This window comes from Scylla paramamosain, unplaced genomic scaffold, assembly GCF_035594125.1.
Source record: "Scylla paramamosain isolate STU-SP2022 unplaced genomic scaffold, ASM3559412v1 Contig156, whole genome shotgun sequence".
NCBI classification, from domain to species: Eukaryota; Metazoa; Arthropoda; class Malacostraca; order Decapoda; family Portunidae; genus Scylla; species Scylla paramamosain.
Genome location: NW_026973821.1, coordinates 1 through 24,761, shown reverse-complemented (window position 1 = coordinate 24,761; position 24,761 = coordinate 1). Strand labels below are relative to the sequence as shown.

The 24,761-nt window shown below is 41.4% G+C and overlaps 2 long non-coding RNA genes across 2 annotated transcripts; both read left to right on the top strand.

Annotated features, from left to right (window-relative positions):
- The first annotated feature begins 2,928 nt into the window (after positions 1-2,928).
- Positions 2,929-4,087, top strand: LOC135099609 (uncharacterized). Its single transcript, XR_010268175.1, has 3 exons — positions 2,929-3,158; positions 3,740-3,848; positions 4,055-4,087. It is a non-coding gene; the product is annotated as an uncharacterized LOC135099609 (long non-coding RNA).
- A 17,229-nt stretch (positions 4,088-21,316) lies between these two features.
- LOC135099607 (uncharacterized) lies at positions 21,317-23,164 on the top strand. The gene is made up of 3 exons (XR_010268174.1): positions 21,317-21,409; positions 22,115-22,306; positions 23,072-23,164. It is a non-coding gene; the product is annotated as an uncharacterized LOC135099607 (long non-coding RNA).
- Positions 23,165-24,761: the final 1,597 nt, after the last annotated feature.

Below are 24,761 nucleotides of genomic sequence, written 5' to 3'. Positions count from 1 at the left end.
TCTCTCTCTCTCTCTCTCTCTCTCTCTCTCTCTCTCTCTCTCTCTCTCTCTCTCTCTCTCTCTCTCTCTCTCTCTCTCTCTCTCTCTCTCTCTCTCTCTATCTCCCTTTCTCTCTCTCTCTCTCTCTTATTCCTTTTCTTCCTTTCTTCCTTCCCTCCTATCTTTGTTTCTCCCTCCTCCTCCTCCTCCTCCTCCTCCTCCTCCTCCTCCTCCTCCTCCTCCTCCTCCTCCTCCTCCTCCTCCTCCTCCTCCTCCTCCTCCTTCATTCTACCTAACAAGAAATAATAGATTCAAGATTATACCCAAACGTTTTAAAATCCCACAAGGCCAAACATTTTTTTCTTTAATCGTATAGTAAAAATATATGGAGTAAACTTCCTGCAGAAATTGTGAACAATATTGAAATTGTAGAAAGCAATATTATTGAATCAGTTCATCCTAAACATTTGCACTTTGTTTTTCCACCCAGAGCAATAAGACATTAAGAATTGACAGAGAAACCAGACAAGGGACTGCATTTGAAGAAGCACAAGAACCAAGAAATTACATCATTCAATGAAATGACAACATAATCTAAAGTAAGAATTTACATAAGCTTTCATTTTGGTTTACATTCTGAAAGGTAACAGTAACATGGATATGTTTTTATATTGAAATCTTTCTCTGATTGCATACAAATGGTACCAATCAACAAATAATAATGTAATACTTAGAAGCTGGGAATTCAAATCACTGGTAGATAAAATGAACCACCATTCTAGAGTGTACATAACTAAGGAATTAATATACTGGTTAACTGTCACACCAGCATGAACAGAATAACAACAATTGTTGAGGTAGAGGTGCACTGTAGGAGGCAGGGAAGGAGGCATGTAGTCAGTTTTAGAGAGCAGTTATTATGGAAATCAGCTGTAGAATATTCCTAGAGATGCAATACTACTGGAGTCTGTCAGCTTGAAGACAGTTTATTAAAAAGAAGGGAAGTTCATGAGATATAGAAGCCTTTGATTATTCAGTTTCATTTCCAAAAAGTAACATTTATTTATTGGTGTGTTGCTTCCTGTAAATAGTAAAGCCTTGACAGCACTGCATCTCTCACACCATGCTGTAACTGTTGAGAGAACCCTAACCCTTAGAGAGAGGAGGAGGGAATCCTTGGTCTATGTTCAGTAAAGCCCTGTATTCTTGTCATGGCAATGTAGAATGGAGGCGTCATTGGTTTATGTTCAGTAAAGCCCTGTATTCTTGTCATGGCAATGTAGAATGGAGGCGTCCTTGCAGTTTATGTTCAGTAAAGCCCCGTATTCTTGTCATGGCAATGTAGAATGGAGGCGTCCTTGGTTTATGTTCAGTAAAGCCCTGTATTCTTGTCATTGGCAATGTAAGAATGGAGACGTCATTGGTCACATACTGTTCTAATGTAATCTAATGTAATCTAATGGAATCATGAAGGAGTGTAAAAATGCAGGATATGGACATCATCAGCTTTTGTCATTAAGGGTGGTAAAGTGAAAGATTTGTTAATCACTTTGGTCTTTAGTTGATGCTTCTGGTGAGGCTTTCCTGTTTTAAACTTGGCATAATATATATAAAATGATGTGGCATGTTAAACAAGTTAACTTACTGCCTTCTTGTGTGTCTTTCACAAGATAGAAATCAAAAAACGTCACAAAGACAGAATAGTGAGCTGCATGCACTTATCACAGAGTATAAAGTCACTCCCTCAGAGGAAAAAGACAAAGGATGGCATGTCTTCATGTGAGAACTCAGAAGCTAAATGTGAGCTACCATCCACATGAATATATATTTGTATATCAAACTGACATTCTCCTTGGAGGGAGGCTTTCCAAAGTGCACACACACACACACACACACACACACACACACACACACACACACACACACACACACACACACACACACACACACACACACACACACACACACACACATCTCTGCATCAGGACTCAACCCAGCCAGACTGATAAACAATTACTTCTACCCAAGATGATCAGCTGATAGGATTAGCTGTGGATGAGCCTCCTGTGGTGACTAGGAGTACAAAAGCCAGCAGCTAATTTTGGGAGCTGCTCAGTCATCATGGTCACTGGTGTCTGAGGTGCTGCTTTTGCATTTTCCCAGTCATGGGTCGAGGCTACATCACCATTTATTCATTCACAGTTGCTCTTAGTTATCTCTGTTACAAGTTAAAATTTTTCCTGGCTCCACAGACATTTCTGGTGCATCCTAACCCCTCTCTCCCATTGCCCTTCTATTTCCCTTAGTCTTATACCCACTTCTTACATTACGTCTAATTACTTCCATTTGGTCATTCTTGTCTGGCCCTCTGTTGCATCAATTTTTCACCTCCAGGTACAGATACACAAGGGGAAATTGCTGGGTCAAGTGGCTACACTGACATCTGAGGTTAGCAGGTTGGAGAGTGAGCTGCAGCAGTCTTCAGGTTCAGCTAGACTAGTGAGAGGGATAAGTATAACAAACTGCTGGGAGAATCTCTTGCTCATGAAAAGTTGTCTGAAGATGTCAGTAACTGAACCAAAAAAGGTAAGAAAGTTTATATTCTCTAATAATAAAGCAAATAATTTTTCCTCACTGTTGCTCAATTTTTGAATTAATAACAAAATAAAAGCATTGTTATTTGGATTTGTTTATTGAAAGGGCTGTATTAAGAAAAGGATTGGAGAGGAAACAAACTTATTGTTTTATCAGGAGAAACAACAGGATTGGGAGGAACTGAGCTGCTTAACAGAAGCTGCAACAACTGCAGGAGGCTCACAGGGTCCTGGAGAGCAGGTTAACTTGCAGCATGAAGGAGGTGGCTGAGCTAAGTGACAGGAAGTAGCAGCTTAAGCATGCTGTAGTGCATGAGGGAGACAGAAGTCCATCGGTGTATGCATGTTTTTTTGCTCATTTGAATCATCTGTAAAAGTGAAGTGGAGGGAAGTGTTTACTGTTTACTGTATGCCATTTCCTTGGTCTTTTAATGAAGAATTTTATCCTTCTTCAGGTGACTACATCACCATCTACCAGTTGCAGCGAGGAGTGATGAAGCAACAAGCTCGGGGAGCAACGCGAGTTAGACCTTGCCAGCCCCTCCATCATGAATGAGAGGAAATGAGAGCAAAACCACTCTGCAGGTTAGTGCTCTCTTTTGCATCCTCACACACTTCTTATTCATGTCATGGCAGATTAGTGATTTCTGCTGCATCTCACACACTTCTTATTCAATTGCTGGCAGGTTAGTGATCTCTGCTGCATCTCACACACTTCTTATTCAATTGCTGGCAGGTTAGTGATCTCTGCTGCATCCTCAGAAAACGGATTTACTTATTCAGGTGTTGACCAAAAGTACTAAGCCTTCATATCATTACCTTGCTCTGTGATGGAGGCTACACCATCTGGCATCTAGCTGAGATTTAATGTTGCAGTAAAGCTTCCATATGAGTTCATGTAGAGCAAAATGTTTTCAAATGCCAGGGAAGTAGTGTAATGTAACCTTCCAGAGAAATCTATCCCTCATTTATTAGTTAACAGGAGTGTTTAATGTACTTAATGTGATTAGCCAGGATCAAGGGTCAAGCTTCTTCACTGACTGCATTTACTCTCCAGGTGATGTATCTGTCCTCCATGAGTCACCAGAGACACATAAGGTGTTGTAAGTGAAATTTCATCTATTAGATTTATTCAAAATGTGAATTAACACAGTTGTTTCCTGCAGGATTTGATATCAAAGCTGGTGCAGGAAAAGGAAGCAGATCATGACCTTCAGCAGCTCGAGAAGATAAGCAGCGTCCTTAAGAGTCCAGTTGCTATCTTTAGCAGTGTTGGTGAGTAGTAAAAACTGAGCCATCTTATGAAGTGCAACGAAACATTATTATTATCTTCATAATTTTCTTGAAATAAACAGATTTCTGTGGCATGTTGCTCATTAGCACTTTAATATCAGATAACACCAGTTATTTATGTAATGATGTAATGTACTAAGTAAGATGAAATACAAGTGGCATCTGCTAACACTCTTGATGTGGAACAGGAACCAGTGAGTCTGAGACACCCACCACCAGTGATGAAAGGAGTGGCTGACGAGCGCCTCAAGCACTCTGAAAAGGTGGAGCAACAACAAGAAACAGAAAATTGCATCCATCATTTCTTTGCCTGAGGAGGGAATTGATGCTCTGTTGACCCTTCACACTGATGTCCCTCATGAGGAGGGGGAGAATGAATATGAATCCTACAGAACTTGCCCATAGGAAGACCAAAACTGTTACTGCTGCCACACTGCCACCACTTCCACTGACACCAAAAGCCCAACTGTGCAGAGAATCCTGGACCTCCGCAATGAAATGGAGTCCACCAGTCACCTGGAGCACTTTAGCCTCCAAAAGTTCCATCCGTGTCCATTGTGTTTGGGTAAAACTTATCACTGTATAGAGGGGACAAGTATCAGTGTATGGTTACTATATACTCATTTTGTACTTAAAGATGTCATGTCATCCATTCATCTCTCTCTCTCTCTCTCTCTCTCTCTCTCTCTCTCTCTCTCTCTCTCTCTCTCTCTCTCTCTCTCTCTCTCTCTCTCTCTCTCTCTCTCTCTCTCTCTCTCTCTCTCTCTCTCTTTCTTTCTTTCTTTCTTTCTTTCTTTCTTTCTTTCTTTTGTTGCATATGTTACTGCTTTACATTCCTCCCCACAGTATTTTTTCATCTACTTTATGACTGCAGTAGTTTTATCATCCCAGTTGTATGCTTTGTATCCACTCTGAAACTGTAATTCACCAATCTAGCTCAAATGTGTCTATACTGTTTTGATAATCATTAATTTGTTTCAGCTACACAACCACTCTGATAAGAGGACAAAATCTACTTCACCAGTCATCTATGTCATACAGTCATATATATTCATACATATGACAAAATACTCCTTCCTAAGACATTTTCTTATTTTCTCTTCTCAAGTGACCTGTCCATCTATCTAAGGTACCACATAACATTTAAAACTTTTACAATATTGTGTTTAATTCATGAACACTTTTTTGTCTATCTATGGAGACTTGCGTATAGACTTGGAAAATGTATTGGGAGTTTTCTTTATCTCTCATTCTATACCTAACACCTGTTCCTAAGAATCCCCAGGTGATAGCCATGGTGACTGGCTGGTCTCCTACTGAGTGGCTGGGGTTTTCCAAAAGTATGAGGGTTGGTGTTCCATACCATACCATGTGCCCTGTTTGTATTCCTTCTTTGTCCTCTGTATTATATTCTATGTAAAGATGGTGCTGGGGTGGGATCTACTTCTTATTCCCTAAAAGTGATGAGGAGTGACACTGGGCAGCATTGATTTGCAACTCCCTTAGAGATGGCTGGGTTCCTGTGGATGAGTGGGCCATGCTGTGCTTTGTCAAGGATGAGTGTTTGGTATTGCTTGATGACTCTTGCCACAATCAAGGTGCCTCCCACAGAGTAGTGGAGTACCTATGTATGGTGTTGACCCAAGCTGTCCAGGTCTCATCCAATGCCTTAATATGATTTAGATGATCAAAATGGTTTAACTCACCATTTAATCAGCTGACTGATTTGAATGGAGAAGTATGTTAATGTGTTGTAGCCTAACCATCCCTGCCAGCATGGTCAGATTCTTGGTAGTAACCTGAAATGCTCCTAGGTAGTGAGTATCATTGCACATAATGATCTTTACTTTGTCAGTAATTCAATGATACTGAATATTACTCTACTGGATTTTGCTCAGCACTGCTTGGTAACTTTGTGGCCATAATCCCAGGTCTGGAATGATATGAAGCCATGTTTTTACATTCCATATGAGACAGGCAAGCACTATGCTTTGCCTGAGCTGATACCTGTACTTTACCCCCATTTATGACCCCAGGTAGTTCATCACTCTCTCTCTCTCTCTCTCTCTCTCTCTCTCTCTCTCTCTGTTTTGGAATTATACTGTATATTAGGAAATATCATTAAAGAGTGTGTGTGTAAAAAAAAGTGTTTGCATTATTGTGCATTTGATGTTATAGCCCCAGGTTCTTAAAGTTTTCCTAGTTTCATGATTTATAAAGATTGCTATTTTTTTAATAAAGTTATTGAAATTGTTATTGAGTGTTTTTTTATTGAACTCATTAGCTTTGTAATAGTGTGCGTCTCATCATGCATTCATTAATGATGTAGAAGTGGAAATGTCCACTCCTATCATTATCATAATATCAATGCATTATTGGTTTATGTTGTTTATTTGTGTATAAATTGTAAAGTTATATACCCAGTCTATTTTTAGTACAAACTAAATATCAGCTGGAAGAGAGGACAGGTAATGGCACACTAAAACACAGGAAGGGACAATGATATAACCATCCAATTTAACAATACACAGAGGAAAGAAGAATGAGAAAGCAATAAAAATGGATTATTTAATGGATGATTAATAGACCCTACATTTGTAATGTTATTTCAGGCAAGAATATTAAAAGAGACAGCTGGCTTGCCCTTTGTACTTGTTCAGCTTGCCCTTAGCACTTGTTCATTACACATGACAGAATGAGAGATGTATGGGTGGGGGTGACACCTGGAAATGGGTATGATTCATGAAGGGATTGATTGATTGGTTGACTGACTGATTAAGAAAAAAAAACGTAGCAGTGGAGGGTGGGGGGAAAGGCGCCCCCAACTTTCCAGTCCATATATGGCGTGGAAGGGACAATACCAGCAAAGAAAAATATGAGAAAATGCATAATTTACTACAAAACCCAAAAATGCGAAATAAAACCTTGCCAAAATTGAACCTTCCCACGAAGGTAATGAATGGAGTTTTGATGCAATGAGCCACAGTTACTTAAAACACTCAACAAATATAACACCTGCCAAAAAAATAAAATAAATAAATAAAATCAATCAATAAATAAAGATAAAAACGCTTGAGAAAACCTTTAAATTATCACAACGCGAAATATACACACACGCTAAACTGGATGCGTCATTAATTAATACCCCCCCCAATAGTTTATAGCCCCTCCCCTATTCATTGCTCCCCCCTCCCTGCCTGCAGCAGGAACACCTTCACTTATGGCCTGCTGTTGGAGTCAGATTTGAGCCATTTTAACCTCGAATTACATACAATACATACATACATACATATCGTCTCCTTGCAATAATTATAATAGTCTTCCTGGCTTAATTTTTGTTTATTCATTATTCCTTATGTATTTATTAATTATTTGTCATTTTGTCTAATTCCTTGTTTTATTTAGCCTCGGTATTTAACTAAGCATTTTTTTTTTTTCACTTTCTGATTTCTGTGGCCCTTGCCCAATGAATGGCTTAATTGTTTATTTACTGTTCCTTACGTGTTTATTGATTATATGTGAGTTATTTTATTTGATATTCATGATTTTTTTAACTTCGTATTTCTTTATATGATAGTTTTATCTTTTCGTGTTTTCTGGCTTAAGTTTTGTTTATTACTCCTTGTTTGTGTTATTAGGTGTGTCATTAATTATTTGTGTCTTATTTCTCGTTAGTTTAATGGATTTTTTAGCACTTTAATTATTAGAGTTCCTCACCAGTCATTTTATGAGAGAGAGAGAGAGAGAGAGAGAGAGAGAGAGAGAGAGAGAGAGAGAGAGAGAGAGAGAGAGAGAGAGAGAGAGAGAGAGAGAGAGAGAGAGAGAGAGAGTCTAAATGAATGATAAAAAAAATAATAATCAGTTACAGTATTTTATTTATAAACAAGAACAATTCATGATAATAATAATAATAATAATAATAATAATAATAATAATATTTAAATACAAGGAGAAGAAGTAATGTGTAATAATAATAATAATAATAATAATAATAATAATAATAATAATAATAATAATAACAATAACTGCTTTTATCTTACTCACACAAGATAAATAGTTTTATAAATAGTTTATTGACCATAAACATTGTGTACATACACACAAAATTAAATAGAACAGATAAAAATTTCAAAATGTAGTTCAGTGACACACAGAAGACTGGTGACAAAACCTACTAAAGCCCATTAAATGATTGGGTGTCTCAAGTTTCCACATCATCAGTGGAACACTGCTTCTGAGCACTCAGGGATGGACAAGCTTTTCATGGCTTGTGTGAATGGAGACAAGACGTGTAGGGGATTTATTTGTTCTGTTTTTTCTTGTCCTACTCTCTCTTCCTCCATCTTGACTCTTCCTTTGCTTCACATCCTACTCTTTCTCTTGCTCATTCTTTCTCTCTCTCTCTCTCTCTCTGGACTTTTCAGACATAGCTCCTTATGATTTTTTGGCAATCCCAAACCTGTTGACAGTATCCTTATCTGAGAGCCAAGGGAGACCATGCAGAATGTGGCAGCATACCTATCATTGGTTGCAGAAGCATTTGAGCAGTGGAGTGATGGATGATTGTAGGAATGTGGTGGCACTGCTATCCACCATGACATTCATCCACATAACAGAACCATCTCACATGGTGCATTCAGCCTCAGGGAGAGGAACCTCTGTAGCCTTGGGCAGTAGCCCTTGGTCAGGTTTGCTCCAGAGTCAAACCTGCTTACCATCCGAGAATACCTTGGGGAGGAATGAGTGGAAGAGCCTTTTGCTCTGAACCCCATGAAAATTGTTCAAGCCCTATAAAGGGAAAAAGTATGAATGTTGAACAAATTGATGAGAAATGGAAGGATTAATGGGCTAAGTGTGTTGGATTACAGAGGGAGCTTTCTTTGAAGGACATTTTGAATGATACCATAATTTTGGCCCTTAGCCCAAGGTTGGATACTTCTGAACCGTTCTTGCATTTTTAAGCTAAGTAATATAAAATGCTCAATTAACAAAGGAAGGATAATGAAAAGATAAAACAAATCAGGAATTATATCAATTCATAGCTTTATCATAGTTCTAAGTCATAAATACTACAAAAATTAGTCAATCTCTTCAGAAATAATTATAAGATAAGCTTTAATAATAAAAAGTATGTATAAATAGATGAAATGTTGTCACCTTCACCAATGCCGGCTTCTTGTTATTCAGCACATGCTTGTGCTTCCTGAACACCGGTCTCATACTGGATAGAGACAGTAATGTATGGAGGTTTGATGCAATACAACATTTTATATAAGGATCAAAACTTGCATAAACTTCCTGTTTTGTGTTTTTCTACTAAGAGTGCAATTGTTAGGTGAGCATTTGCAACTTCCTACACTTAAACCATAACATCCCTACTACAGTGGCTCAGAGCCACACCATCACTTGTTGCTTTGTCCCACTAGTAAATAAGTTTTTTGTTTGTTCATTCTCATTCCTTCCCTATTTAAAACATCCATTCCATCTTGTCATGGCCTCTTGAAGATCTTGTTGGCTTCCTGTCACGACAAAGCTGACATCGTCTGCATAGGCCAGCATGATCTCTTTATCCTCCCTTACACACACTTCCTTCAGGCATCTGTCCATGTATATAATGAATAGCAAAAGGAGAAGGCATCAATTATTCAATTATTCAATTATTCCTCACACACACACATACATACACACACACACACACACACACACACACACACACACACACACACACACACACACACACACACACACACAGGTAATAACAATAATATCTACCCTATATTGTAATGCACATTTTCATAATCACCACTGAATCATCATCATCATCATCATCAATATTTTTTATCAATAATATTAACAGTATTTATATATGTACATAGCATTACTATTATTACTACACACACACACACACACACGTACATACACTCACACTCTCGGCAGGGAGTGGTGGGGAACAAGGAGGAGGAGGAGGAGGAGGAGGAGGAGGAGGAGGAGGAGGAGGAGGAGGAGGGAGGAGGAGGAGGAGGAGGAGGAGGAGGTGGACGAGGAGGAGGAGGAGGAGGAGGAGGAGGAGGAGGAGGAGGAGGAGGAGGAGGAGGAGGAGGAGGAGGGAGGAGGATTAACACTGTGTGAGTGACTGACAGACTGACTAACTGACTAACTCACTAACTGACTGAATGACTGACTAACTGACTGACTGAATGACTGACTAACTGACTAACTGAGTGACTGACTGACTGACTCACTGACTGATACATACATACATACAGACAGACACAAGTACACAAAGAATAAAAAATAAAATACATAACTGAAAAATCATTGCAATACACAGACAGACAGACAGACCAATGACAGAAAGACAGACAGATGGAGACAAACTAAACAGATAGATAGATAGTGAAATGACCACACAAAACACACACACACACACACACACACACACACACACACACACACACACACACACACACCTATGGCCACACACAGTAAGCTGTGGCACACAGGTTCACACGCACGCTGTTGAACATAGTAAGCTGTGACGCTTACTATGGCTTATCCCCTTGCATCGAACGAAGCTGTGTAGGGAGGAAAGCTACAGCCTAATAAGTCTTTATGGCTAATTATAATACTCAATATGCCAGTATCATCGTCCTAGTCATCACCATTTCCTCCTCCACCTCGTACCTCTCGGAACTGGCGACCCCACCCACCGGAGACCTCCGTGGGGAGGGAGGGCCTCCTGAGGGATGGTAGAGGTAGTTAGGAGAACTGTCTGAGTTAGAGAGAAGGGGAGTGCTGTGGAGATGGTTTGGGGTGAGTCTTAAATAAAAGGATGTGTACTGGATACATTGGGAATGAGAGAGAGAGAGAGATATTTATCTACTTATTATCTGTATTTTGAGAGAGAGAGAGAGATTTGATTTGAGAGTAGTACCTTTGACCTTTGAGAGAGAGTCTCCCTGCAGCAGAGAGAGAGAGACCCCTGAGAGACCCCTGAGAGCAGGACGAGAGAGAGAGAGAGAGACTTGTCTCAGTCCCTACTTGTCTCATAGAGACCTGAGAGTGGCTGGCCAAACACTGCATCAACACAAACAATGGATAAACAGTGGGAATCTGCTGGTCTGAGTCCCCTACAGTTTACACACAAGTGGCTGGCCAAACACTGCATCACCAACACAAACAGTGAATAAACAGTGAGAATCTGCTGATCTGAGCCCCCAAAACACACTAGTGGCTGACGCCAAACACTAGATCAACACAAACAGTGAATAAACAGTGGGAATCTGCTGGTCTGAGCCCCCAAAACACACAAGTGGCTGGCCAAACACTAGATCAACTGGCTGGACAAACAGTGGATAAACAGTGGGAATCTGCTGGTCTGAGTCCCCTACATAAACACAAGTGGCTGGCCAAACACTAGATCAACACAAACAGTGGATAAATAGTAGGAATCTGCTGGTCTGAGCCCCCAAAACACACACAAGTGGTTGGCCAAACACTGCATCAACACAAACAGTGGATAAACAGTGGGAATCCTGCTGGTCTGAGTCCCCTACATACACACAAGTGGCTGGCCAAACACTGCATCAACACAAACAGTGAATAAACAGTGGGAATCTGCTGGTCTGAGTCCCCTACATACACACAAGTGGCTGGCCAAACACTGCATCAACACAAACAGTGGATAAACAGTGGGAATCTGCTGGTCTGAGTCCCCTACATACACACAAGTGGCTGGCCAAACACTGCATCAACACAAACAATGGATAAACAGTGGGAATCTGCTGGTCTGAGTCCCCTACATACACACAAGTGGCTGGCCAAACACTAGATCAACACAAACAGTGAATAAACAGTGGGAATCTGCTGGTCTGAGTCCCCTACATACACACAAGTGGCTGGCCAAACACTAGATCAACACAAACAGTGGATAAACAGTGGGAATCTGCTGGTCTGAGTCCCCTACATAAACACAAGTGGCTGGCCAAACACTAGATCAACACAAACAGTGGATAAATAGTAGGAATCTGCTGGTCTGAGCCCCCCAAAACACACAAGTGGCTGGCCAAACACTGCATCAACACAAACAGTGGATAAACAGTGGGAATCTGCTGGTCTGGAGTCCGCTACATACACACAAGTGGCTGGCCAAATACTGCATCAACACAAACAGTGAATAAACAGTGGGAAGTCTGCTGGTCTGAGTCCCCTACATACACACAAGTGGCTGGCCAAACACTTAGATCAACACAAACAGTGAATAAACAGTGAGAATCTGCTGGTCTGAGTCCCCAAAACACACTAGTGGCTGGCCAAACACTAGATCAACACAAACAGTGAATAAACAGTGGGAATCTGCTGGTCTGAGTCCCCTACATACACACAAGTGGCTGGCCAAACACTAGATCAACACAAACAGTGGATAAACAGTGGGAATCTGCTGGTCTGAGTCCCCTACATAAACACAAGTGGCTGGCCAAACACTAGATCAACACAAACAGTGGATAAATAGTAGGAATCTGCTGGTCTGAGCCCCAAAACACACAAGTAGCTGGCCAAACACTGCATCAACACAAACAGTGGATAAACAGTGGGAATCTGCTGGTCTGAGTCCGCTACATACACACAAGTGGCTGGCCAAATACTGCATCAACACAAACAGTGAATAAACAGTGGGGAATCTGCTGGTCTGAGTCCCCTACATACACACAAGTGGCTGGCCAAACACTAGATCTAACACAAACAGTGAATAAACAGTGAGAATCTGCTGGTCTGAGCCCCCCAAAACACACTGAAGTGGCTGGCCAAACACTAGATCAACACAAACAGTGAATAAACAGTGGGAATCTGCTGGTCTGAGCCCCCAAAACACACAAATGGCTTGGCCAAACACTAGATCAACACAAACAGTGGATAAACAGTGGGAATCTGCTGGTCTGAGTCCCCTACATAAACACAAGTGGCTGGCCAAACACTAGATCAACACTAAACAGTGGATAAATAGTAGGAATCTGCTGGTCTGAGCCCCAAAACACACAAGTGGCTGGCCAAACACTGCATCAACACAAACAGTGGATAAACAGTGGGAATCTGCTGGTCTGAGTCCGCTACATACACACAAGTGGCTGGCCAAACACTGTCCATCAACACAAACAGTGAATAAACAGTGGGAATCTGCTGGTCTGAGTCCCCTACATACACACAAGTGGCTGGCCAAACACTGCATCAACACAAACAGTGGATAAACAGTGGGAATCTGCTGGTCTCCTGAGTCCCCTACATACACACAAGTGGCTGGCTAAACACTGCATCAACACAAACAATGGATAAACAGTGGTGAATCTGCTGGTCTGAGTCCCCTACATACACACAAGTGGCTGGCCAAACACTAGATCAACACAAACAGTGAATAAACAGTGAGAATCTGCTGGTCTGAGCCCCAAAACACACACAAGTGGCTGGCCAAACACTAGATCAACACAAACAGTGAATAAACAGTGGGAATCTGCTGGTCTGAGCCCCAAAACACACAGCTGGCTGGCCAAACACTAGATCAACACAAACAGTGGATAAACAGTGGGAATCTGCTGGTCTGGAATCCCCTACATAGACACAGAGTGGCTGGCCAAACACTAGATCAACACAAACAGTGGATAAATAGTAGGAATCTGCTGGTCTGAGCCCCCAAAACACACAAGTGGCTGGCCAAACACTGCATCAACACAAACAGTGGATAAACAGTGGGAATCTGCTGGTCTGAGTCCCCTACATACACACAAGTGGCTGGCCAAACACTAGATCAACACAAACAGTGAATAAACAGTGGGAATCTGCTGGTCTGAGGCCCCCAAAACACACAAGTGGCTGGCCAAACACTAAATCAACACAAACAGAAGTGAATAAACACTGGGAATCTGCTGGTCTGAGCCCCCAAAACACACAAGTGGCTGGCCAGACACTGCATCAACACAAACAGTGAATAAACACTGGGAATCTGCTGGTCTGAGCCCCCAAAACACACAAGTGGCTGGCCAGACACTGCATCAACACAAACAGTGAATAAACAGTGGGAATCTGCTGGTCTGAGCCCCAAACACACTAGTGGCTGGCCAGACACTGCATAGGCACAGATGGGGAGCTGGTTTGGCCTGACAGCACCCTCCAGTATTCATGTAAATTCTGGCTACCATTTGCAATTCTATTTTGGGGAGCCACACCTCAGAGAAGAGTCTCTTTTATTGAAGTTTTGTCCCCCCCACGGCTGGCTGGCCTACATAACAAAATAAATAGATAATGTTTTTTTGTCAGTTAGAGGACTTTTTCATCTCTACCTGTTGAAATAAGATTATCTCGGAAAGTTTAAAAATGATGCATTACTACTACTACTTACCCTGAACAATACCTCATCCTCAGCATCAGAGGACGGCCCCTCCCCCTCCTCACTGACTAACTGTTGTTGTTGTTGCAGTTGTTGTTGTAACAAGAATCAACCTCTTCCTCTCCCTCTCTCTCTGACGTGCCTCCCTCCTGGCCTCCCTCTCTCTCCCTCCTCCCTCTCCTTCCTCTCCCTCCTCTCTTGCTTCTCTCTCTCTCTCTTGCTGCTGCTGCAATCTCTGGGTCCACCATGTCCTCGTTGATCCTCGGGATTTGCTGCAAAAGGAGGGAGAGAGTGAGTGAGTGGAAGTGGGAGAGAGGACGGGAGAGAAGGGTAAAAACTATTATTGTAAGAGAGAGAGAGAGAGAGAGAGAGAGAGAGAGAGAGAGAGAGAGAGAGAGAGAGAGAGAGAGAGAGAGAGAGAGAGAGAGAGAGAGAGCAGAGAGAGAGAGAGAGAGAGAGAGAAATATGTAGCAGTAATAATAATAATAATAATAATAATAATAATAATAATAATAATAATAATAATAATAATAATAATAATAATAATAATAATAATATCAAACATTCTCTCTCTCTCTCTCTCTCTCTCTCTCTCTCTCTCTCTCTCTCTCTCTCTCTCTCTCTCTCTCTCTCTCTCTCTCTCTCTCTCTCTCTCTCTCTCTCTCTCTCTCTCTCTTTCTCTAGTGCAACCTACACTCATAAATTATTTCTTGCCCCAAAAAAGCTAATTTGGAATAAGACAAACAGTAACAAGTCCGAACATAGCAGTGGATCTTAAACTCCCTAGAAACTGGAGACATTACTGTATTCCAGACCTTGGCGTTTGTATACAAAGCTCTTAATACAAACACAAGAGACACGGGCTCATGATATTCAGTTAAGACAGACGGAGAGGTAACTTGAGGGACACCCTTCTGCTGAACCTCCCGTGCCCAACAGAGTGTCGTCTCACGAGGAACCAAGCACTGGACCCGGCTCTCGGACACAGTTAAAAACAAACCATTACATTCCTTTAAATTACTGATAAAACAACACTTAACAAGTAATTATTCATTGTATTTATTAGTTTTCAAATTGTAATCAGCTCTACTATTATAAACATATGTAATTGTTTGTAATTTGTAATAGTTATTATTATTATTATTATTATTATTTACTTTTGTTATTGATATAATTCTTTTTGCATGTATCTATGAATTTGATTGGGTTAAAGTTACTGAATTACTTACTAAATAATTATGTACTGTCTTTTTCTTTTTTTTTTCATGATAGCTGAATAAAACACTGAGGTCTTAAACCTTGGTGTAAAATATTCATTAGTCCACAAAGACCTTGTGCTCCATGGACTGGCCATCACATATCAGAATGTCTATATACCAGTCTGTCTGTATATATTAACACCAATATATATCATTTAATCAATCAATCACTAAATACTGTAAGGAAAATATAGACAAATAAATACAATAACAACAGATGTATATACACTCTCTCTCTCTCTCACCTGCTGAGGAGGGAGATAAGCCAAGCCACAGCTAACCCAGGTGTGTGTGGCCCACCTCCACACCTCCCATCACCCCCGCTGGCGAGCACCGCATGGGGGCAGGAGGGGGGTGAGGGATGACTGGGCAGGGGTCACAGGGAGAGGGGGTGGCTGGGGCAGGGGTCTGGGGCTGGGGTCGGGGAAAGCCTGGGACTCCGACCACTTGCATGACCCGACCAACTCCAACGACTTCTGCCCCTAATACCTGCGTGTTGTCAGCTGGAACAACCTGAGAGAGGAAGGAGGTGCTCAGAAGTAGTAGTAGTAGTAGTAAGATTGATTTTCTATCTCTGTCTCTCCTTTCTGTATGTAAAAAAACTTTCTCTCTCTCTCTCTCTCTCTCTCTCTCTCTCTCTCTCTCTCTCTCTCTCTCTCTCTCTCTCACCTGTACTTGACATTCCCTGCCTGCACTATCATGGGGAAGTGGGGCTGCGGGGCTGAGGCATCTTGGGGCAACACCTGAAGCATGTTCCCCACTCGAATAACCCTTGTTGTGGCGGTGGTGGCAGTGGTGGTGGTGGCGTCAGTCCCCTCGGCTGCATCGTAGGTACTGGAACTGTTGGGAGGAGGGGGTTAGCGTTTGGGCGGCCACGCCCCGGGGGACTTAGCCTTGGGAGGAGAGCGTGCCCAAAGGGGGCAGGGACCGGTTCTTGTAGGGGCTGCGGGCACACGGCCGGGAGGGCGGCCCTGGGGAGAAAGCTACTAGATTCGTTCAAAGCATATCTAAACCTAACAGAACACTATTTACAAATAAACCCACCTGTTATAATTAGCTTGTGCAACAGTTTGAGGGCGAAGGTAAGGAGTGAGGAGCCACTGCTTACAGGGATAGCCACTGTCCCCGGGAAGGTAGCATCCTGCAGGTACATGTTGTTCCTCAAACATCAGTTTGAGTGCTGACTTATCTAGTATTCTTGCATCGTTGACTGAGCCAGGCCACCTTGCCACAATGTCAAGAATCTTATAGTGAGCATCAAATACTACTTGCACATTTATGCTGTGATAGCGTTTCACTGTTCACATATACATGTTCATCGACATGAGGGAGACACAATTCTTATATGAGTGCCATCAATCACTCCCACAACACCGGGAAACTGGAAGTTACTTGCATGAACTCTTGCCTGTTTTTGCTGCACTTCACGCTGGGTGTGAGGGAAAGCCACGAACTGGCAGATTACTTCTGGGTCAGCCAGTGCATCAATTGTCTGTGATATTGCACGGCTGATAGTGGGCCTGCGTTGTTCCAAAATCATCACAACTGCACTGTTGCATTTTTCCTGTGGCTAAATATCGTAATGTGATGGCCACCATCTCAGGGGTCAAGGCTCTATTTCTTTCAGTTTTACTTTGCAGACTTGTCTCTCACTATATCCAGTCACTGCAACAATACCAGCACGGTCCAATCTGAATCTTTTTCAGTAACTCAGCATCGTCGTACTCAGCGAAAATATCTCTTCTCACTCTGTAGGTGCGCCGCTGACGTTGTTGTGCCGCCTTCCTGCTAACGGCTGGGTTCATCATGCTCTAAATAAATTTTCCACCCTACCTTTAATAATCTGTTGAGAGGTAACTTGCTGGAAAGAGAAAAAAAGTGCATTATTTTTATGCAATAATATTTTTAATTTTTGAACTTGAAAATGCAATATACTTTAATCCAGAGATTTAAAAAGTGAACATACGTTTTAACCCAGCGGAGTGCTGTAAACAGTACGTTGGCGGTTTCACACCAGTTCAGAAGTAAGGTATCTTAAATTGCACTCGACAGATAGTTGTGAATACTTTAAAATGCTTGAAGCGCATACTTTGATGCAACTTCCATAACGTGTAAAGTAAGAAGTTAGCCTGTGTTAAAAAGTGGTGATCCCTGCAAGATTACCAAGGCATCCAGTCTCCCAGCAAGTGCCAAGAGGCATTCATTCAATGCTCCCGCTGACTTACCAATTTGCCCAAAGGTATGCATTATATGTGGAAGAAGTACATTACGTACGGTGTAGAGGTGGTTGTCTAGTGATATAAATGGTAAGGTGGTGGTGCTGGTGATTGTGATGGTACTACACTGTTATTACCGTATGTCAGTATATTGAGGCTTGATATCACTTTTATTAATGTGCCAGTATTTCATTACCTATCTTATGAAATAACACTAGCTCTTGATATATATTCTTTTCTACAAAACCTTTAACAATAATTGAAACGTTTTTTTAAATTGAATTCAATGCCTTTTCTTATTGATGAAAATAGGAAATAATTATGGCTACCACTGGCTAGACACGCCATACCCTTGCCTTGAGTTTAGGTATGGTTAGGTTAGGTTTGATATGGTTGGGTGTAGTTAAGGTTAGTTTTGGGTATGGTTAGGTTACAGCAAGTACAGTTAGGTTAGTTTGGGTGTAGTTAGGTTTGGATGTGGTTAAGTTAGTTTAGGTATGGTTAGATTACAGCAGGTATGGTTAGGTTAGTTTTGGTGTGGTCAAGTTAGTTTAGGTATGATTTGGGTTACAGCAGGTATGGTTAGGTTAGTTTTGGTGTTGTTAAGTTAGTTTAGGTATGGTTAGAACCTTGGACAAAAAATGAGGAACATCACTGAACCAAAAGATTTTTATTTATTTATTTATTTATTTATTTTATTTATTTATTTATTTATTTAATTTTCTTTTAATATTTCCAATGAAAATTAACATTATTACTTATATCTGTCAACTTTCCAAGAGGGTTAGAGAATGCCTCAAGCCATTTTGTAAAAGATAAGATTACACGTAAATTGCTTGGTTTAAGAGAAACTTGGCATGTTAGTAAAATGAATCTTTACTGTCATGTGAATGAATATTTATAAATGCAAAAAGTTTAAATCTCCAAGAACAACCTGTGTTTTACAGTAATGTGGGTAGCCCACATGGGACCCATAAAGTAGCCCACAAAACACCCACATGCCTCCCATTATCCAATGTTGGCTGGGTATATATATATATATATATATATATATATATATATATATATATATATATATATATATATATATATATATATGAGGAGGCAGTAGACATCTGCCTAAATGATAATTACTACCAGTGAGGGTCCTAAAGCACTGTTCAGGGGGTGCTGTGAACTTATCTATTCAAACCCAGCTGTGACCTCGCTGAACGTTTCCCTTTGTGTCTCACAACACAAGGGGGCAGTCTCATAGCCTGCCCTCTAAAGACAACTCTCTTCCCTCCACAAAACTACAAGCACCTAATAACACACACACCCTTCACTCAAAAATTTTAAAATCATCGTGGCGACTCCTACACCAGCCTCGTAGTCCCCATCTGGGGAGGGGACCATAAATGTCCCCAGGTCAGACTGCCTTTCTGTCAAAGACCCTAAGTGTCTTGACACCCCCCTCAACTTTTTCTTCATTAACTTCTGCAACATTCGCAGTCAAAGATCTAATTTTCAATCTGTAGAACACCACCTCTCCTCTTCTAAACCTCATCTTCTTTTCCTCACTGAAACTCAGGTGTCTGAGGCAACTGACAGTAAGCTCCTTTTCTGTTCCCTCTTACTTTCTCTATCCTCATTTTCAGTCCAAAGCTTTGGATGCTGCGTTTATGTCTTGCGCAATGATTTAACCTTGCTCTCGTGCCCACGCTCTTGAATCTTCTGAGTTTTCCACCATCTGGCTACGACTACAGAGTCCCACTCACCTCATACCTAAATTTATCTGTGCTGTATACCTCTCACCTAACTCCTCTGATTATAAGAAATTCTTTAACTACTTAACTTCCAAAGTAGGAGCACATTCTGACCCTCTTCCCTTTTGCTGAGAGATCTCCATTCTTGGAGACTTCAATGTTCACCACCAGCTTTGGCTTTTCCTCTCCCTTCACTGAAGCCATCCCTGGTGAACTAGCCTACAACTTTTGCTATCCTCCATGACCTAGAGCAATTGGTGCAACACCCTACTCGTATTCCTGACTGTCTTGGAGATGCGAGTACGAGTACACCCACAACATTCTTGACCTTTTCCCCCAGCCCTCCAGCCCCAGCCCCAGCAGCTTTTCATCCCAGCCTCTCCCAGTGCATCCCTAGCCTCCTCCCAGTCCATCCCAGCCTCTCTCAGTGCATTCCAGCCTCTCCCAGTCCATCCCAGCCTCTCCCAGTCCATCCCAGCCTCTCAGTGCATTCCAGCCTCTCCCAGTCCATCCCAGCCTCTCCCAGTCCATCCCAGCCTCTCCCAGTGCATCCTAGACTCTCCCAGTCCATCCCAGCCTCTCCCAGTCCATCCCAGCCTCTCCCAGTGCATTTCAGCCTCTCCCAGTCCATCCCAGCCTCTCTCAGTGCATTCCAGCCTCTCCCCAGTCCATCCCAGCCTCTCCCAGTGCATTCCTAGCTTCTCCCAGTCCATCCCAGCCTCTCTCAGTGCATTCCAGCCTCTCCCAGTCCATCCCAGCCTCTCCCAGTGATAATAAAGCAATTTGGATTTAGGAAAGGGAGATTGTGTGTTACAAACTTACTGAGTTACACTTAGATCTATAGAAAACTGTTATCAAATGGCATATAACATTTTATGTTATATGCCATAATTTATTATGGCATATAACAGATTATTATTACAGATGCCATTTCTTAAAAGAAATGGCATCTGTTTTTTTTTTTTTTTTTTTTTTTTATTATTCTCTTTCTCTCTCTCCCTCCCTAAGGCAGTGCTCCTCTTACAAAGGAAAAATAAATAATTAAATAAGATAATTAATTTACAAATCAAGGGCTGGATTTGTGTCTGTGGAAGGCCTGTGAGCAGCCTGAGTGTGGAGGCCATCTACCTGAAATATTTATATTAATATTTTTGTATCTGTATTCCATGCAGTTTTTAATACATATAATATATTATAGTGAAAGGAACATATTTATTTAGTGTAAATGAAACAAGTGGTTATTTTGATAGTAATAAAAAAAAAATATTTAGTTCATAGAAAACTAGTGTTTGATTAATTTAAGTTCTTTCCCACTTACAGAATATTTATGTGGGAGACTCCTCAGATTGTGGAGACCCCAGATTGTGGAGAAGCTCCTGGGCAGCTGGTCTTTTTGTGGACTCCTAAATCTGGCACTGAACAGAATTCTCTCTCTCTCTCTCTCTCTCTCTCTCTCTCTCTCTCTCTCTCTCTCTCTCTCTCTCTCTCTCTCTCTCTCTCTCTCTCTCTCTCTCTCTCTCTCTCTCTCTCTCTCTCTCTCTCTCTCTCTCTCTCTCTGTCTCTCTCTCTCTCTCTCTCTCTCTCTCTCTCTCTCTCTCTCTCTCTCTCTCTCTCTCTCTCTCTCTCTCTCTCTCTCTCTCTCTCTCTCTCTCTCTCTCTCTCTCTCTCTCTCTCCTCAACTCTCAACCACTGGATGGTATATCAGTTCACACAGCAAGAAGCCAAGGACCCACCGAGGGCTGTCACTTGGAGAAGAGGTCATTGTTGTTGCATCCAGCATCCCAGCCCTGACTGCCTAGACAGGTCCCGCAGGTGCTGAATGGCAGAGGTGCAGGCTGCTCCACAGCTAAAGATGTGAGACCAGTGTGGCAGAGTATGATGTGTACACAATGAGGGACACACTGTAGCCAACCCAGTAGATTACCCGTGCTGCAGTGCTGATTGGGTAGGTGTTGGAGCCTGCAGGAGGAAGGAGGAGGAGGGAAAGATGCCATGAAAAGGCAATTTTTTAAGACATGGAGGATGATGCAAAGGCAATTTAAAATCTTTGAAAGTAACACATCTTTTTAAATTTAAAAATGTAGAAAAGACCATTTTAAAATGTTTCAGAGATGAAAATGCAATTTAAGAGTTTTTCTCATCATTTCTAAAAAGATTTATATCACTCATATCTTACTAAGAAAACTGTTGATATCATCATATGAAGAGAACTACTGATAAAATTAAATACATTACTTGATATCCATATCAGTCATATTAACACCACTTGCTTATATGTGCTCATGCCAGAACTAATTCAAGTTAATATCAGCTCAATTATGAAAATACACCAGGTATCATGTAAAGTTTCCCAGTTTTAAATCTATCCTTTAATAACTGTCTTTCTGTATTCCCATCTTATCAAACATTCATAAACACCACTACCCTTGCATTCAACTTAGTCTCATACCCCAACAGGTCCTCACCCTGCTGTGGGAGGGCTGGCAACATGTACCAGCCATCTTACCAAACGCTAAATGCTCCAACACTTGAACTTGACCAGTCTTACACCTCAACAGGTCCTCACCTTGTTGGCAGGAGAGCTGACAACATAGCACCAGCCAGCAGCAACTCCCATGCTAACCGAGGCTTCTCCCCCGTGGGTATGTAGCACCTCTGGAGTCGCTCGATGAAGAAGAGGATGCTGGCGAGGCCTGTCGTGTTAGCCGGGATCAGCGCCGGTACAGAGCTGTGTCCGTTGGGGTTGTGGAGGCAAGCATCTTCTTGGCAAGGTCCTCGTAGGTGGCCGCAAACAGTTTACTGGCTGTGGGATGAGAACTTGTCTTGTGAATGTGACGTTGGGGTGAGTGTTAATCTGATTTTGTGTTACTATGTTCTGTGGGGAGTGGGTGTTAATGTGATTTTTTTTGTTAACTGAATGCTGTGTCTGACCTCCTGAGGTGTAGTATGGTGGGCCACAAGATTGTCCCTTTCCACTAGGGGCTGACAGATGATATTAAGAGTGTGAATGTGTGTGTGGTGTTAACGTGCTGGAGTGTGCACAGCCAGGAGTGTTTGGGAGAATGAAAATAAAAGGAGTTATGGATATTTAAAAATGCATCTTTTGAGAGCTAAGTATACAAGAAAGTTGGTGTGTTTGGGGAATGAGTAAACAATGAAGAAATGTTTTGAGGAACTGGGTGTGCAGAGGCAGGAGTGTTTGGAGAATGAGAATGCAGGAAGACAGGAATGATTTGGGAATAAGTGTACAAGAAAGGAGTGTTGCAGTGACAATATATAGGAAAGGAGTGTTTTGAAAATGAGAGTACAAGGAATGAGCATTTTGGGAGTTAATATACAAGGGAAGCAAGTATTTAAGGGACAAGTATACAAGATTATTTTCCTGTCATATGTCATTATACAATGTTTTTCTTTGTTATATACATCATTCCCTTTCACTTTTCATATCTTGTGTTCTCGTCATTCTGATGTAATGTTACAGATAGAGAGACAGTATTTGGTGTCAAATTTTCACTAATTTCATATGTGTATAAACTTTCATTTCATTGACTTTTTTTTACTATTACTACTATGTTGCTTGCCTTTTTAAACAAGTCTTTTCTTTCAGAGGAGGGAAGCACAGGGGAAAGGGAGGACGAGGAGGAAGAGAGTTAAGAGTCACAAGAGGAGGAGGAAGGTGGAAAGAAAGAGGAAGGAGAGAGGAGGAGGAGGAGGAGGAGGGAGGAGGAGAGGAAGATGGAGAAGGAAAGGAGAAAGATAAGAAGGAAGGAAATGCCGCAGAAGGAGAAGGAGTGAGTTGTTAATAAGGTTTTGTGTGACAAGTTTTCTGAAAATTTTATTTGTTTACATGAAGTTTGTTTTGTATATATTACTCTTAATATACTACTTCTCCCACCACATGCAATTTGTCTGTCTGCTGTTGTGGTTCTTTTCATTTCTTGTTCCCTTTCCTGGTCTACCATTTCCTTAATTTCATATCTAGTACCCTCCAATAAAATTTCTGCTTCTCGGTCTCTGTACTTCTCTCGTTTTTCTTGCTTGGCTTCATTCCTCAGATCCTTCTCTTTTTCCCTTTCTTCCAAGTTCTTATCTCTTTTTTGCCCAATTATTCTTGTATTCTGAATTTTCAGTCAAGCTTCCCAGTTCTCACTAGGATCTCCTTTACTGTAACTTGGGATCTCATTCTCACTTTTAATGGTCTTTTACCTCCTTCACTATATTTTCCAGTTCTATATTTCTTCTTGCACTTCTCATTCCAGTCCCTGTTCTTCACCTTGGACCATTTTGTATCAATTTTCCTTACCAACTCCTCTCTCTCTCTCTCTCTCTCTCTCTCTCTCTCTCTCTCTCTCTCTCTCTCTCTCTCTCTCTCTCTCTCTCTCTCTCTCTCTCTCTCTCTCTCTCTCTCTCTCTCTCTCTCTCTCTCTCTCTCTCTCTCTCTCTCTCTCTCTCTCTCTCTCTCTCTCTCTCTATTCCCTTTTCTTCCTTTCTTCCTTCCCTCCTATCTTTGTTTCTCCCTCCTCCTCCTCCTCCTCCTCCTTCCTCCTCCTCCTCCTCCTCCTCCTCCTCCTCCTCCTCCTCCTCCTCCTCCTCCTCCTCCTCCTCCTCCTCCTCCTCCTCCTCCTCCTCCTCATTCATTCTACCTAACAAGAAATAATGGATTCAAGATTATACCCAAACGTTTTAAATCCCACAAGGCCAAACATTTTTTCTTTAATCGTATAGTAAATATATGGAGTAAACTTCCTGCAGAAATTGTGAACAATATTGAAATTGTGAAAGCAATATTATTGAATCAGTTCATCCTAAACATTTGCACTTTGTTTTTCCACAGAGCAATAAGAAATTAGAATTGACAGAGAAACCAGACAAGGGACTGCATTTGAAGAAGCACAAGAACCAGAGAAATTACATCATTCAATGAAATGACAACATAATCTAAAGTAAGAATTTACATAGCTTTCATTTTGGTTTACATTCTGAAAGGTAACAGTAACATGGATATGTTTTTATATTGAAATCTTTCTCTGATTGCATACAAATGGTACCAATCAACAAATAATAATGTAATACTTAGATGCCTTGACAATTCAAATCACTGGTAGATAAAACAGAACCACCATTCTAGAGTGTACATAACTGAGGAATTAATATACTGGTTAACATTCACACCAGCATGAACAGAATAACAACAATTGTTGAGTAGAATCTGTAGGAGGCAGGGAAGGAGAACATGTAGTCAGTTTTTAGAGCAGTTATTATGAAATCAGCTGTAGAATATTCCTAAGATGCAATAC